The following is a 17,110-nucleotide window of genomic DNA, read 5'->3' on the forward strand; positions in this document are numbered from 1 at the left end:
AACACATTTGTTAGTCTGCGCTGGTCCCGTCCACTTCTTTCTTCTTGTGTTCTGTATCTAGGCGTAATTTTATCTTTTACTCGCCATTTTAGCCTACTGATAGCTACAGCTATAGCAGGTGTACAACCTGTGCCATACTCCCACATAATCACTGTAGTAAGTTTGTTTAGAAGTACGCTTGTCTTTTACGATTTGTGCCTCCTATTGTAATCGAGTATTAATCAATAGTGTTTAAACATGAAATTCAGTCTGTGCTGTCCATGTACTATTGGAAAGCTTATAGTCGCATTGGTACTCGCCCTTTCATCAGACTGGTATTGAATAATAATAATAATAATAATAATAATAATAATAATAATAATAATAATAATAATAATAATAATAATAATAATAATAATAATAATAATAATAATAATAATAATAATAATAATAATAATAATAATAATAATAATAATAATAATAATAATAATAATAATAATAATAATAATAATAATAATAATAATAATAATAATAATAATAAATTTACATTATTATTTAAAATTATTAATACATTTCGTATTTATTATTATTATTATTATTATTATTATTATTATTATTATTATTATTATTATTATTATTAGGACAGCACGTAGCGACCATCATCCGTACCAAACGCTCCCATATCCTCTCGCTATATATCCGAGTTGAGATTTTTTTCACGAATTTTTATTAATTAGCAACTATAACGGTAAACATCAAGGTCAATCGTTTATATCTACACCGTCTTTTCAATTCGACCGCCCTCATCTCATGGTATTTAATGCGTGTACGTGCAGCCGAGTTAATTTCTTTGTTTTCTCAATTGTTTTGTTGTCTTCTTACGACTATACTCCCGGCAGATACCCAAAAGGGGGCTCGCAGTGTAACCTTCGTAAAGCAAAACGAGTAGGTTTAAATTTACCGCTATGTCAACTTTCCTCGCGACCCGAAAATTCCGTCGCACTAAGCTTTCCAGCCTACTTAACAATAGCCGAGGCGACATTGTTCTCCGCCGGCACTGAAGACACAAAAGGGTGCGCGTCGGGTTGGTTATTTTCGCTCGTCCTCCATTAAGCACCGGTCGGCAGCGAATAGGGGGCGCGCTATCAGAGATACCAAAGCGACAAGGGTCGTTCTCAAGGCCGTGTACTTCTTTTCTCCGTTTCTTCACTCATCCAAGACTTTATCCTTTGGCACTTCAACCACTATCATTCTTTTTTTTATGCGACTGTTTCGTAGTGGTCTACGTCCCACTCGACTCTCTTGGTATTCCATTTTACCCGACGGATTACTCAATGCACGCGCGGCCCCCTCTTGTCATCTCGTTCGGAAGCCGTCGTTAGCAGACCGTAGTCTCTCGCGGAGTCGTCTTCGCTAAGCCTCAGATGTGACTCAAGGTCAGAACCTCAAGGACGATCGCGCCCCGACCCACCGTTGAAGAAAGATGACCGCATACGTAAAAAAGTATAGCGCAATCAGAGCAACAAAACCGCTTCCGTAATAAGGAAGATATACGATCGTGGCTGGAGAAAAAAAAGAAATAGAGAATACCGTACTGTAAACGATATCCAAGAGCAAAGGAGATATGGGGAGAAACTAAAACGAAACTGTAAAAAAAAAGTGAAACTAAAGAATGAGAAAAAAGAAGGTAAATAGAGAACGAAGAGGAGGGAAATAGAAGAAGAAAAACAGAAGCCGAGTCAGCGCCTCCCCTAAGGGCTTGGAGAGAGAAATTGAGTGATCACGACGGCTGCATAAACAAACAGTCGTTGAGCGAAAGAAGTGAAAAGAACCATACGCGGGTGCGGGATGACGTTGCCGAATATATAAAAACCAAGCCCCCCCCCGCCCCCTTTCTTTCTTTCACTCAGTAGCTACTCTTGTATGCACGGATCCTTTCTACGCCAGACTGGGCTTTCTACAAAGTAAAAAAAAAAATAACATAAGGAGGCTGCTCTTGTCTTGCTCCTTTAAGTAGCCATGCTTTGAAGCGTATTATCGGGAAGGACATTGTGCAAGTGCACGAAGAAGAAAGACAAATATTGTAAAAACGAGTGCGCGAGCAAATCCCGTGCGTTTTGCGAGCAACGAGCGAGGTTGCGGGCGGCTGGAGGGAGCAGTGGGGTAGGGGGGGGGGAGCACGAAGCAAACGTCAGCGGAAGTGTTTGAAACCAGGTTTCTGTGTCTAGTGTTTAAAGAGAGAGAAAGGAAGCGAGGACCGTGGAGAGACATGTTGAGCCGGACGTCCGAAGGTAAACATCGCCCCCCCCCCCCCCCCTTCGGTTCTTATGTTTGTTTCGTTTTTTTTGTTTTTTGTTCTTCAGTGCACTTTTTTGGAACATAGGGCGCGAACTCCGCCATTGTTCTCCGTTAAAGCGGCGCAAAGCAGGAGAGAAAGCAGAGCGAATACCGTGTAATTTCGAATGCTACATGCACGCGTCTGTTACCTGCTTGAAATGTCGTAGCTTGGAAGCTGTTAACGGAGACAAGTTACCATTCCCGCATTCATAATATGACAGTTAGTAGCTCGTTTTAGGGAGGGTATCATTTATTCACTCATCGTTTGCACGGGAAGAGTGTTACCGAAAGCTACTTCCCTTTTAGAGAAGGCACACAATGCTGCTTTGTAAAAGAAGAGTATGTGACCCACTCAATAATTGAACTGCCCCCTATAAACTGGCGTAGCCAGAAGGACACGTGCGGGTCTCAACCCTCCAACACCCGAAATTTTCATATTCTGTGCGTACACACGCACACGTTAATATTGACACCAATTGGTACACATCAACACCCCAACTTCGACGCCATTGCATATACCTAAATGGGCAATCGACATCACTTCGAACGATGATTCGAATATTACTAGTTATCGACCTCAAATCGTGAGGGTTCATTTTTTATGGAACGTATTTCTTTTGTTCATCTCGACAAGATCATCATGCTAGAAATCCTTCTGTCTTTTTTTCTTTTTAGTGGCTAGAGCTGAGTATTTAGGCTTTATTTCTCAGTCGCTCTTCTATGTGTATCAGTGTTCGAGAGAAATGTAATGTTGTAATCTTTATTTAAGAGAAGAATGCACTCCTACTTTACAACAGTGTGGTGTAGGCAAAATACAGTGCACGCGGAAAGGCAGCGACGCTATCCACATCGGCAGATTGCTTTTCAGAATATCTATTAATTGAAGGGCCACATAAAAAAGGATAGAAAAGCGAGGTGGTGGTGTTTGATCAACTCTTTATGTCCTAAAATGAATTCACGGCTAATAAAAAAAGTAGCTGCTACGAATGTTCAAACCTCTCTTCCAACCGTGGTTAACCTCCCTGCCTTTCCTTGCATCTTTATCTCTCTCTCTCTCTCTCTTCCAACCGGGACGTCCCTCCGTAATGCGGCCAATTCACGCGTGGACACGGGACTTCAGTGACAGTAAACATAAAACAACTAAAAAAACGCGTGTCGGTTGCGAAGAATAAACGTATACGCAGCAGAAAAGCAATCTGACTCATTGTGTAAACGTTGAAGACGGAAAGGCCCGACCAGACGGATCCCTCGTTTAACAATCCTCCCGAAGAGGCTCGTTTTAACTTGAGCGGTGCGCAAACCACATGCAACTGTAAAGCACATATGTATGCTTTGTCGGCTGATTGATGGGCACCGAGAGGTGGTGTTTCGCATATCAAAAACTGAAACAAACTGTATCAATCTCGTACGTATTCCATTACAGAGGTTTCGATAATTGATTTAAGGCAGGTGGGAAACTTTGAATTCTTTGATCGGACTGAAAACGTAATGGGACTGAAAGCCGAGGAAATTTGTATAATATCGTGGACGCCCACTGTGACTGATTGGTGGCCATGGCGTTTCACTGTGGAGATTAAGGGCGTGGGTTCGATTCTCGGCTGAGGCCTCCTTTTCCCTCGAAAGTCTTATTCACGTGGTCTTAACTACGCGGACTTGAAGTGCACCTGCTGCTCTGCTTTCGTCTACGCAGGCGCCTCGGCTATTCCTTCTCGTGCTTTCATGTTTGCACGAACTGGCTCCACTCCATATTCGTTCTTCTCTATCTGTTCCGGGTGCATGGGCTTAAGCCGCTTTTCGGCACGTCTACGAGTGCTCTTGCCTTACTTGTTTTCAAAATAAACTCTTCCAAGTGGTTACCAGGAGGGAGGAGACGACATAGTGGTGAAAAGGCTAAGCCCCTCGGTTGCCACGACTACCTAACGTTAGCGCCGAAAACAACTGCTCTAACCCGTATAGAGCCACGAAAACGTATGCGCAAAACTTCATGGATGCCGGAGTATGTATTTTCGCTCCACTGGCAGAAAGGAGAAAGCGAAGTAGTGAAAACACTTGGTTCGAAGAGCTCGCCGCAGCAGTCATAGACTAACAAAAAAGGAGCGAATGACTACATTTGCCATTATAAAGAAACGAAAAGCCCACTGAATGACATTGAACTTTTCTTAACAATGGCCACGAACCTTACAACATCCGCAACAGCCCAATGTGTACAGAAGACATTTGGGAAGAGCAACACAGACGCTGGTACATATTTTGTAAATGTGTAAATGTGTAAAACATTGTGTAAACAGGGACCATTGTGTCTTTACGTTCACCGCTAGGTCATTCATTCATTCATTCATTCATTCATTCATTCATTCATTCATTCATTCATTCATTCATTCTATTTCTGAAGATGAGTATTGATTACGACTATGGTTGCGTATAATCAAACGTTTGAGTGTCATGAGACTCAACAACTAATCCAGGAAGACAAAGCTGAATATTTGTCCATGGCTTCGAAGCTATTGTCACTATTACTGACAAACCTGTGATGCAGATTCCCACCGTGAGTGTGTAATCCTGCCGTATGCAAATACCGACTAATTGATATTGAAATTAAATTGAAATATTTCAAAATAGTAGTTGAAGAGTCCAAATAAATATTTTAACAGTAGTGAAAATATTCTCGACTACTTACGTGCCTGCTCTTCTCCAGATAGTCAAGTAGTCAAAATATGTATATCATTTTGAAGCACATCATCACAAAAGCTCCATATAGCGGGCATTCGCGTGTTTCAATTACGCATATATCCAATGTGTCTGTCTATATGTTCGAACCTTCAATTGATTAGGTGCATTAAAATCGCAGATATGCCCCAGATATTATGGTAACTATGTCCGTCACGCAGTGATCCGTAACGTGTGTTTCTCAGCACTGCCCTCACTGACAACCTTACTCCCTGCAGCAATATTGTGTTAAAAAGATAAACATTTATTGTGATGCACAGCCTGGCCAGTGTGTCTTGAATACTACAGTACCCTGAGGCTAGCCTCCGAGTATCGACTTTAGACGTCTGCACGCAAATGAACAAGTCTGCAAGAGCACCTGTCTCATTCTTTCTCAAACGTGTCACATTTCTCGTCTTCCAATAAAAAACTGCCAAGCTGGTCAGGATTTCTTCCGTCCGAATCTACGCAAAGGTAGGCCGATCGACGACCACCATTCGAGGGACACAGGGTTTCATGGATCAACCAACCGTTTCACGTGTCATAGTCACGGCAAAAAGTAATAATAACTGTTAAAGTTTTACATCCAAAAAGCATGGTATCATTAAGATGGACGTTGTAGAGGAGGACTCCGGAAGTTTTGACCACGTGGAATTTTTTAGCGTGTACCTAAATATAAACACACCGGCTTCTAAGGTTTTGTCTCCGTCAAAATATGGCCGAAATCGGACCCCGAAACCCCTTCGGGTCTGCAGTTATGCACCATACTTATTCTTACTTATTATTTAGGTAATGCTATGATCAATAGATCCGATAAGGTTAAATATTTAAGCGTCACACTTACAAGCAACCTCAGTTGGGAAACACAATGGCATTGATAACATTCTTCAGGGTTTACTTAAGAAATTGGCATTTTTGAAAAGAAAGTTGCGCAGTACTCCTCCTACTGTGAAATTAAACGCTTATAAGGCACTAGTACGACCTAAGTTGGAGTATGCAGATGTCATTTGGAGCCCTTACCAACAATACTTAATAAGTAAAATTGAAAGAGTACAAAATTTAGCTTTGCGCTTCATTTATTCTGTTTATTCGCGTCACTCAAGTGTAACCACTTTACGTAATAGGGCAAACCTTCAAACACTCAAGCAGCGTAGCTTCATATCTAGATTAAAATTTGTCTATCACCTTTACTACGGTCACTTCAATATGTCGCGAAAACACTACATCCAAGCGCCTTTCAAACGATCAGCGAGAATTCATCACGGTAAGACTATTAGGCAACCGATTATCCACATTTTTTGCATAAGTTTTCTTTGTTTCCTTGAGCAATTTCTTATTGGAATATGTTACCTGAAAAGACGGTCAACTCTGTGTCATTAGAGGTGTTTTCTCAGCCTATTTCTAATACAGGCTTTGGTTAAAGTGTCGTTTTAAAATGGGAAACATTATCATTGTGTTCTTTTACCGTATGCATACTGTATCGTATGCTTACACGCGATTGTGTAAGCATATTACGCCTCCCCTTATGCGCGTTGTACGTTTTAAAATAACGTCAAGCAACACTGATGCATCGTCAAGTTGTATGTCGAATTTCTGTCAAATGGATTTCTTTGTTTTCACTCCTGCATGGGCCCGAGAAGGGCCTGCAGTATCTGTAAATAAAAAAAATAATAACAAGGAGGAGGAGGAAGAAGAACAAAAGAGAGAAGGTAGGCAGGTTAACCAGGCACATGCCCGGTCGGATGCCCTACGCTGAGCGAATGGGAAAGGGGAGTATAAAGAGAGGAAATAAAAGGAAAAGAGAGAAGTCAATTGTCAGTGGATGGGCTAGCGTGTATGCACTGGTGGTACTATGCAAAAGTCAAAGGCGTTCCCGTAGGCCAGTAGTTTTCAGAAAGTGCAAGAGGGCCTTGACTGCCTTGTGAGCCAAAAAAAGACAAGGGAGGTGCTCCGGCCGCATCAGCTCAGAGAGTGGCCGATCGTCCAATTGTCACAACGCTTAAGTTTTTGTCTCTCAGAGGTAAATCGAGGGCATAGGCATAGATGTCCTCTTCGGCGCCGTAGACCTCGCATGTCGCACTGTCGACCACTTCAGTTATTGCATATGCTTTCGTGAATGCAATCTCCAACCAAAGCCGACAAAGAAGAGAAGCCTGACGTCGAAGAACATATACTACGCGCCAGGTGACGAAGCTGCCTTGCAGCGTCTGTCCTTGACAGAGGAATTGGAAGGGTATGCTCTTTTTGGTTGGATGTGCGAGCCGGATTGCTCCTTAGAGTTCTCGGTGAGGAAGTCAAACCTCCCTGGCCTGCATCTTGAGAAACTGTCAGACGATCGGTCATTTGACTTCCCTATTCGACATCGAGCTAAGGTCGAGAGCACGAGGACAGAAAAAGGTGAGCAACGGATCGGAAAAAGAAAAGGAAGGTCGGGCTGACCTATTGTTTAAAATAGTGAGAAAGGTACGAGGCCTGAGTGCATAGTTAACGCGATACGTACCCCGTTGTGCCCTTGCACTCTCCGACCGAGTGCGAAGCGCAAATTAGGCAGCGTGCTTGAATTCGCATTAGCGGGGGGGGGGGGGTGCGTTCTCAAAAGAGGAGTTCTCGGCGCTGTATAGCTTTGTGTACGGACCGGCCCAGCTAGCTCCGCACCGGGCGTACGACAGAAACAGAGCTGCGCACACATGTTGGTGCCAGGAGAAGAGGAGAAAAAAAAAAAGAAAGTGCAGAGGTAGTAGAGAGGAATGGCGGGCAAGAAGGTAAACGTTGGCGAACTGTTTAAATCCGGTCGCCGTCGGGAACAATGCACGTCCGTCCAAGCTGTGCGCGTCTCTCCCTCTGTCTCTCTTGAGAGAGAGTGAGAGGGCATTAAGGCTATTCCAGATCTCAAGGCATGCACTTTCCGTACGCGGCTGCAAGGACGGGGAGTGGAAGAGAAACACTGGGATGCTTCGACACGTTCTGCGCGAGCGGCGGGGCTGTTCTGCGCCCGGGACAGGCACCGCTGCCACCCCGGGTGCTAAGGCGGGTGTCACGGCGTCGGGCCAGTGTGCCACCGCGTTCAATCTCGGTGACGCCCTATTCAATCTCTCGGAAGAAGCTCGCGCGAAGTCTAAGATTGGCTGAGGTATTTTATTTCGGATGCTTCTTTTTTTATTGAGTGCGCGTGTGGCTAGGAGGGGCAGGTATCCACGTATTGTTTGCCAGCTAGCGTCAGTCACTCGGAACAGCATTGAGTTTGATAAGAAAATCAAAGAAGCCGCAACCGTGCTCCAGTATCGATAATCAAGCATTACTTATCGTAGAGGCTTGCGCGGTAATAGCAGAGTGGCGGAAAAAAGTTATATTTTCCCTGGCACAGCTTTCGGTAGCGCATTTGAGATGTTTTTTTTCTAAAAGAGCCAAATACGCATTTCTTCAAAAGAGCCAAACACAAAGCCGTATACAAGGGCGCCTTCCTGGCAAAAGGCGCCCTTTTCTGAATGTCATCAGTGTTTTCTTGTTCTTGGCAGCTATTGAAGGCCTTGAAAAGTGTTCCAGTCCGTTATGTCGTTTTGAACCACTTCTTATTCTTTTTTTGGGGAATAGGGGGTGCCCAATGCATTCGTATAGTGTGTGTTTTATTTCATATATGCCATGTTGGAGCGAGCAGAGGACATAATACTGCAGCTCCAAACTCAAAAAGAATCTCTAAGAGGCGAAAAGATGCAGCAAAGTCTGCTTCTTACTTTTTATAATCGAGTTTTTTTGTTGAACATCATCCCCTTCAGTAAGTGCCAACAAACCCTAGAAAACCTAATTGTAAAACACAATAACAAAGCAACTGCGACACAAATTAAACATCTTGGCTGAGACCATGTTGGTTGTTTTGGTCATGATTGTTGGCGCAGTGCAAGTTTAAGGAATGTGGCTCAGTTTGAAACAGTTGGGGTATTGGTCTCATTTTAATTAAAAACAGTTTTTTTATTTTATGTTAGAATGTGGAATTACCCCAGTTTGAATAGAACTGTTCAAGAAGTTGAAGATACGTAGGCGTGCTTTACGTTACCGTGAAATTTAGGCTGTTTTCTGTTTCTGCATTTGGATCTTTCTGAGGGAAAAAATGAATTGAATGATATGTGGGGTTTAACGTTTCAAAACCACCATATGATTATAAGAGAAGCCGTAGTGGAGGGCTCCGGAAATTTTGACCACCTGGGGTTCTTTACCGTGCACCCAAATCTGAACTAACGGGCCTACAACATTTCCACCTCCATTGCAATTGCAGCCGCCGCAGCCGGGATTTGATCCCGCGACCTGCGGGTCAGCAGCCGAGTACCTTAGCCACTAAGCCACCGCGGCGGGGCGAGGAAAAAAATGGCTCACTTTACAATACTGCCACTACGTTGATGAGAATGCGCTTCGTCTGTCGCGTTTGCAACTTCATGACTCTGATACCATGTGCTTGCATGTGCCATCCACTATGGTTTCAGCGAACCACAATATGCAGTCAGTATTTCTTGCTTATTTGTGGCTGAATACATATATTGCCGCTGGTCGCTGTGACAGGCTACCGTGATGCAGCCGACTACATTGCAGAACTTCAGTATGTGGGTTGCAGAGGCCCCTTAATAGTATATCAACTGGTGTTCTTCCACAATGTGAGGTTGCTACAATTCACGTAAAAGCTAACTTGCACATTTTGGTGAGGGCTAAGCAGTGCGGGCGCTAACTGACACGTCGATACATGTGGTGACACACACACACACACACACACACACACACACACGCACACACACACACACTTATATATATATATATATATATATATATATATATATATATATATATATATATATATATATATATATATATATATATATATATATATATATATATATATAAGGGAAAGAGGTGTATACCTAAGGGCTCGTTTTTCCGTGTTTTGACACAATAATAATGAGATCGAACACACAATAATGCCAAGAAATGTATAGGGGAAGTTATTAGAACAAATGTAATGAATTAAGAAGAAAGAAAAGTGGGTGAAAAAATAACCAGCTGTGAGCAGGAATGAAACCTACGACCTTTGAATAACGCGTTCGATGCTCTAACCACTGAGCTATCACAGCGACCTTCCCACAACCCACTTTCTTGTGTTTATATGTGAACTTAAACGTGAGAGTGTCAGTCGGCGCCATCTGTAGCCAAACGGCGAGTGTAGAACACCCTTTTATGAGCCTGGTGGCGTCACGTAGCACGTGAACTTATTACGAGTGGGCAGCTGATCAATAGTACCTCGTACAAAACCTTATGACACCAAGTCTGCAAGTACGAGCCCCTCGTTAATGAATAACGGAAAGAGGTGTATACCTAAGGGCTCGTTTTTCCGTGTTTTGACACAATGTTAATGAGATCTAACAGACAATAATGCCAAGTAATGTATAGGGGAAGTTATTAGAACGAATGTAATGTAAATAAGAAGAAAGAAATATATATATATATATATATATATATATATATATATATATATATATATATATATATATATATATATATATATTCTATTGGTAATTGCTTAGAGTCACCAGCCACCCACTGCATTCACATACATTGTTCTTGTCAGTATTTCTGACCCTATATAGCAGTGTTTAGGCATGCGTGTTGGCTAACAATATATTAATAATGTACGAGATTTAACATCCTCTAAACTACGACATAAATATGAGAGACGCCGCAGTGGAGGGTTCTGGAAAATCTGACCACCTGGGGTTCTTTAAGGGGCACCCAAATCTAAGGACACGTGCCTCGAGAGGTTTTGCCTCTAACGAAAGTGCGACCTTCGCGGCCGGGAATCGAGCCCGTGACCTGCGGATCATCAGCCGAGCACGGTAACCACTAGACCACCACGTGTGGGTGACCAACCGTATTGTGATTCCGCATCTAAGACTTACCAACGAAAGCAAGTCAGTTGCCATTACAATTTGTACGCATTTATACCTCGATGTTCAGGTTCACAGAGTAGACCTTTGAAAGGTGCATTTTAATGACAGAGTGAAACGCATTGCAACCTCGTTGACGTCAGACAGCTCTTTCGAAGCACCACCGTATGTCACGATAAGGCTTAATAATGGCAATGTAAAGTGGTTCGAGGATCAAGCCATTAAAAGACATTTTAAAATATCGTGTTAAGCAGTCAGAAATGAATGGATACAAATTATGCTACCTTTATTATTGTAGCAGCCAGTGACCCTCTAATCACAGACCCCTGGAACATAAATATGCTTTGGTAGTTCATCAAAAGTTTAGGGATTATCATCTTATAGACAATAATTGATTTTCTTGGAACGCCACAGTCTTTCCACTACGCTTGCATGCTTATTTTTTTGCGTTACTTATACATTTTGCATAGCCTCTAGCTTTTAAGATCCTGTTCTACAAACCCGATTGCTTAATAAATGTGTTGCATGATAACGTCTTTCTGCGATAAACTCGACACATATAGCCTAGAAATACCTGTTATCGTTTTATATTGTATGGATCAATTAGAAGTCGACAAATGTCTCAGTAACTGCAACATAAATTTAGGATATGAAAACATGCTTGACAGATTGAATATAGTGTGTAGGCGCGCGCAATATGATCTATTCAATAGGTAAATTACTTCAAAACACCCCAACAAGCAGAAAACCTAGGCGCGTCTGCAAGAAAATTGGGGTGCTTCTGACTTGTTTGCTCTGAAAACCATTGAGATTGAAACGGAGCAATAATGAAACTTGATAAAAGCATGTGGCAATATATTGATGCATTTTACAACATTTCTAGACGAAAGAACTTTTTTAATAATTACAGTTTTGCATGTGCAAACTGCACAAGCAAGTTAAGTCCACTGGAGTGCTTCCTATTAAAATTTTCCATAATCAAATTTAAAACGAGGGAAAGCGTTAAATGTGGTAAAGTTATACTCATCGAGTAGCAGCGAATAAAAAAAATAAGACTCAGACTGCGGTGAGCTTTCGTGCACCCACGGTCATTAGGAGAATGGCAAGTGAATAATTATGCAGATTACTTCCGGGCATATTGTTAAACGGGCGAGATCGATCGTGCTATTAGCATCGCGGAAGGCTTCTGCTGGGCTCCATATGACACCGACCTTGACATCAATTTTAAACTAAACGCTCTTTAGCAAATAAAATGCACACAGTAAAAAAAACATCTATCGACAATTCGACATGAAGAAACGCAATGAAATTGGGCAGAGGCGCTGCGACTTGTGCGTCAGATATATTTACAGCTGAATAAAACATTGATATTATGTATCTGAATAATAATACCATGTCGCATAGCGAAAAACACACACGCACAAAAAGAAGCTTGGATGATATTTTAAAGGAAAAGGTGATGAACTGGAACATCTTGTCAAAAGTGGCAGAAAGTAAAAAAAAAAAACAAACTGAGTAATTTCGAATGTGTGATTTCTCTTCCATACATCAAACAAACTCTTCAATTACCTCGTCACCAAACTTATGTCGCTGAGGCTTTAGAACTGCGTTAAAAAAAGTGCCTGTAAAAGTGTTGGTAGTCAACACATGCAGGTCAACCGATTCAATCATTTTCTAATTTGTCTTTCTTTTTTAGGTTCTCGCGCCATCAACTTCAACGCAATGAATCCAGACAATTTAGCCTAAACTTGTATACTTGTAAACTGCATTTTCTCGTCTGCGAGTGGTGTCATCAAATGATGACCTATTACACACAATCATGCACCCTGCCAGCAGAAAAGCTCTGTGATCTAAGATTGTTTTACGTGTATATTAAAGCTTAGATTACACTTATGCAATAGAAAGTTGTAGTTGTGAGCAATTTGACAGGTAACACCAAATTCGTCCTTAATCGTCATTCACTTGTACTATAATGACGAGAACGTCACGCATTGAATAGTAAATGACGGGCCTTCCACTTGAGAATATAGTGTCGGAAATATACTAACTGTTCTTAGCAGCTGTGACATTTAGAATGCAAGTTTAATTGCATGCTTGTGCTACCTTTGGGTAAAATGTACGTCGTGTTTACTCTGCTTATTCTATTTCAACATGAGAGAAATAAGGAAGAGAGAAAATGTTTATAACATACGCAACGCTATTATGCACGCTAAATGAATATAACACTATCAGTAATTTGTTCTTTCCCTTCAATATTGACAAGAACGTCGTGTTATGCCGGCGAGTCCGATGCAAACGTCCAGCCTCGGAAAAAAAAAGAAATCTGTGTCAAGGCCAGCACGCGAGCCCACCTGACGCGATCAACAACTCAATGGCGTCAACACGCGACGGCGCCTTTCTGGCGCGCACGTGCAGTGAGTCACCCAAGCCCGCGAGCCCGTCGAGTAAACAACCGGCGTCTTCCTGTCTGGCGGGTCTGACGCAATGCCTTGCGACGTCACTCGTCCTTGGGTGCAGCCACCTGCAGCGCAGCCTCTCCAGATTCGATGAGAAAGAATGACGCGGCCCCAGCGGCAACCCCATTGGAGGAGTCTGACCTCATGACCAGCGGCGCTTCTGGTTGGACATTTTGTTATTCAAAGAATCCACCCGGTGCATATAAAAGAAGCCCTGCGGCGCGTCGAGGGCAGACCCCTTTGAACAGACCCATTTGAGAGTAGAGCTATGTGTTAGAGAGAAGAGCTTGGCTCTTCGCGTCTCTGTCGGCCCCAGTGCCGAATTTGTAACGCCTCTGTATATATGCTGTACATAAACCTTGTTTAACTCACCGTCGTCTCGTCCGCTCGTCTATCAGCTCTGCGCAGAAGCAGTCGCGAGCTGAGAAACCTACGCTACCAAACGGCTGGTGAGCTTCCCTGTGGAGTTCGAAGCAGTGGCGCCTTCGGGACCGTGTTGGCGTCGCCGTCTTTCGAAACAGTGGTTGCAGCGGTGAGATTTCGAGGCGCCCTTCGTAACGTCGTCTGAGGCGCGCTTCGCAACAGTCGTGAGTGCGAGCTTCACACAGAGGCCTGTCTGGAATTTGAATGAAAATGCACTTCCACTCAGACTCCTTACCCCTATGTCCTTCTGATTTGTGAGGTTTCATTGAAAACCTTGTGTAGTCAGTTCTTACACGCTACTTCGCAAAAGTCGTGGCAATTCTGTTTTTTGCGAGCGTTCACCGAGTCCACTGTGGGACGCATAAAGCTGAGAATGGTTTGGACAGTGACTTGCTCTTTGCTGCTTAGAACTACACTATTGCTTTGATTTCTGATTCTTTGTGTTTTCGTTTTTTCATATTGGCGTCTCTTGTAGCAAGCGCAGTTCTGATAATTATGCATTTTCTCGTCGTGCCGGGTGAACTCACGTGCTTTCGTTAAAAAAAAAAAAAGTGCTCTTAGGTCTTTCTTGCTTCTGTTGCCTTCGTCTCAGTGCAGTGGTGTCTAACAGGCAAAACACGCTTTACAGGACGTGTAATCGAGGGGACGGCGGGAATTCACGGTAACAAAACACATTAGAAAACCCTTCATAACGTAAGTCTTAAAAAGAATGCACTAATAATCCTCAAAATTTTTCACTTTGTAACACATTGTGATTATGAGTCACCCTTTCACCTGTAACCTTACGCACGAAAGCGAGGTAAAGTAATGAAAGAACACGAGAGATGCTTGGCAGGGTGTGAACAAGAAAGAGATGTTTATTAAGCAGAAAAGCTGTGAGGTTGGCCTGAATGCATTTTCTGAATCAACACTGCGTGTTAGGAAAGATGAAGGACGTAAAAAGAGGAAATAGAAGGTATCAATGATGATGAGGGTGAAGATGGTGATGAAGCGAAACAGCAAATATCCAAGCACAATTTGCTTGTGTATAGTGCTCTTGCTCGCAAAAAAAGAAAAGAAAAACGTGTTCAGTGCTTTCAGAGTATTGTGCTCACTACAAGGTGCAGGTCCCAATAAAACGCTTTGTGATGCTTTCAGCTTCGTTGATTTGAACAGCAAGGTGACGATTGATTTTCTTTGCATGGTATATCACGGGCACAAAAGGGGTTCAGTGGTCAGATCTGGAGTGCCACGTACCTCACAATTCATATTGCCCGCACGGCTGAACCAGTTGAGAATAACGGGTAGGCGGCCGCCTACCGTAGGCATGTTGCAAAAACAGCCGTTATTAGATGACGCTAGACGGAACTAATTTTCTCAAATAATTTATGGCATGCAAATTAAAGTGGAATGCTTGTTCGTTTTCTTTTTGTGTCACGCGAATGGTACCGTACCGCAACATACCTTATCTTGTTTTTTTCTATTACTGTAAACACTAGAACTTTATGAACCAAAACTAGAGCATTAGTGATTGCAGGTATTTAGCTGGTGAAAGAATATGTACGTACGTACTTACGTATGTATGTATGTATGTATGTATGTATGTATGTATGTATGTATGTATGTATGTATGTATGTATGTATGTATGTATGTATGTATGTATGTATGTATGTATGTATGTATGTATGTATGTATGTATGTATGTATGTATGTATGTATGTATGTATGTATGTATGTATGTATGTATGTATGTATGTATGTATGTATGTATGTATGTATGTGTGTGTGTGTGTGTTTGTGTGCATGTATGTATGTATGTATGTATGTATGTATGTATGTATGTATGTATGTATGTATGTATGTATGTATGTATGTATGTATGTATGTATGTATGTATGTATGTATGTATGTATGTATGTATGTATGTATGTATGTATGTATGTATGTATGTGTGTATGTGTGTATGTGTGTATGTATGTATGTATGTATGTATGTATGTATGTATGTATGTATGTATGTATGTATGTATGTATGTATGTATGTATGTATGTAAAATTTGAGTTTGCTATATTCACTAAAAAGCTTTGACTAAACGCTCAGGTTTCCACAACAGTATACTGAACAAAGGCTGCTCAGTATCTGTAAATAAATTAATAAATTAAAGGCACATATTTGGAAACACGTGTGCTGGGATTTGTACATGTTACAAGAGCAGTGTGTCATTGCTCATCTTTAATTTATGCAGCATTCAATGTTGCAACCTGATTTAAGAAACCCGCAACACAGTACGATATGGTATACTAACGGCGCAGCAGCTCGTAACTCTTTTGAAGAACCTTCCGTTCATACAGCTAAATAAGTTATCGAATCTACAGCGAAGATAAAGATCTCGTTCAAGTAGTAACAGTTGATTTTGAAAGCAAATCAGTTTAATTAAACGTAAAGGATGGCGGCCTGCTTGAACCAGAACCATGGCGTGCATTCAACTCAACTCGTTCGGGCAATTTATCTCATGCAGGCGCGAAGTATTGACGTCAAAAGCATATATCCTCCGCTCTTCCTGAACCAGCTGACGATGACCAGGCGTGAGCCACGGACAAAAGGCAGCCTCAAGATGGCGGCGCCTGTCACACGAGAAGGGGCCCCTGCAGGTAGCCAAGCCGTGGCAGCGGCAGAGCAGCTATTTTGGCCCCCCTTCTCTGCCCCACACAAACGGGCCCGGTGGTCCAAAAAAAGCGCCTCTTCAGCCAACGCGCAACTGGCAGCCGCTCACCAAGTTCACCCAGGCACAGCGCGCACACATGTCGTCTGCAACGGCTCCAGCCAAAGCGAGCGAGCAGACGACACGCCAGTATGGGTCGCGAACGTCGTCTGCTACAAACCGCAAGGTAGTAGTTTCGGAGGAGCAAGGACGTACACGTCCGGGCTTCTCATTACTGTGTGGCAGCACAGCTTTTTCTGCAAGCTACATCTTTGTCAGTATCGCGCTACGAATTCACAAGCACGCTGAATGGTGCTTCACTAGGACACGAAACTTAAGTGTCTTCGGCAACTCGCACCATGGTGAGCACAGGCTGCTCAATTACGAGGGTTACCAGATAAAACGGTTCACTACGGCACCCTGGCGTGAATCAGTGCAATCAGTCGCAAACTCCGTTCGTTTTGGAACCTAAAGAGTAATGTGGGATAACTGGTGGAAAACACCATTTGGCGACGAGCAACATAAAAAAATTGAAAGACCTTTAGGCTTCGCCTTTAAAAGTTGAACGCGATAGCAAAATCCAGCCCCTAGTGCGCCCTTCAAC

General features: G+C 42.6%; 1 protein-coding gene across 1 annotated transcript in view; it reads right to left on the reverse strand.

Annotated features, from left to right (window-relative positions):
• The window catches only part of SERCA (ATPase sarcoplasmic/endoplasmic reticulum Ca2+ transporting SERCA), a 154,626-nt gene that overhangs the window by 113,009 nt on the left and 24,507 nt on the right, over positions 1 to 17,110 (reverse strand). The window lies entirely within an intron of this gene.

This window comes from Rhipicephalus microplus, chromosome 3 (genome assembly GCF_043290135.1).
Source record: "Rhipicephalus microplus isolate Deutch F79 chromosome 3, USDA_Rmic, whole genome shotgun sequence".
Classification (NCBI taxonomy): Eukaryota; Metazoa; Arthropoda; class Arachnida; order Ixodida; family Ixodidae; genus Rhipicephalus; species Rhipicephalus microplus.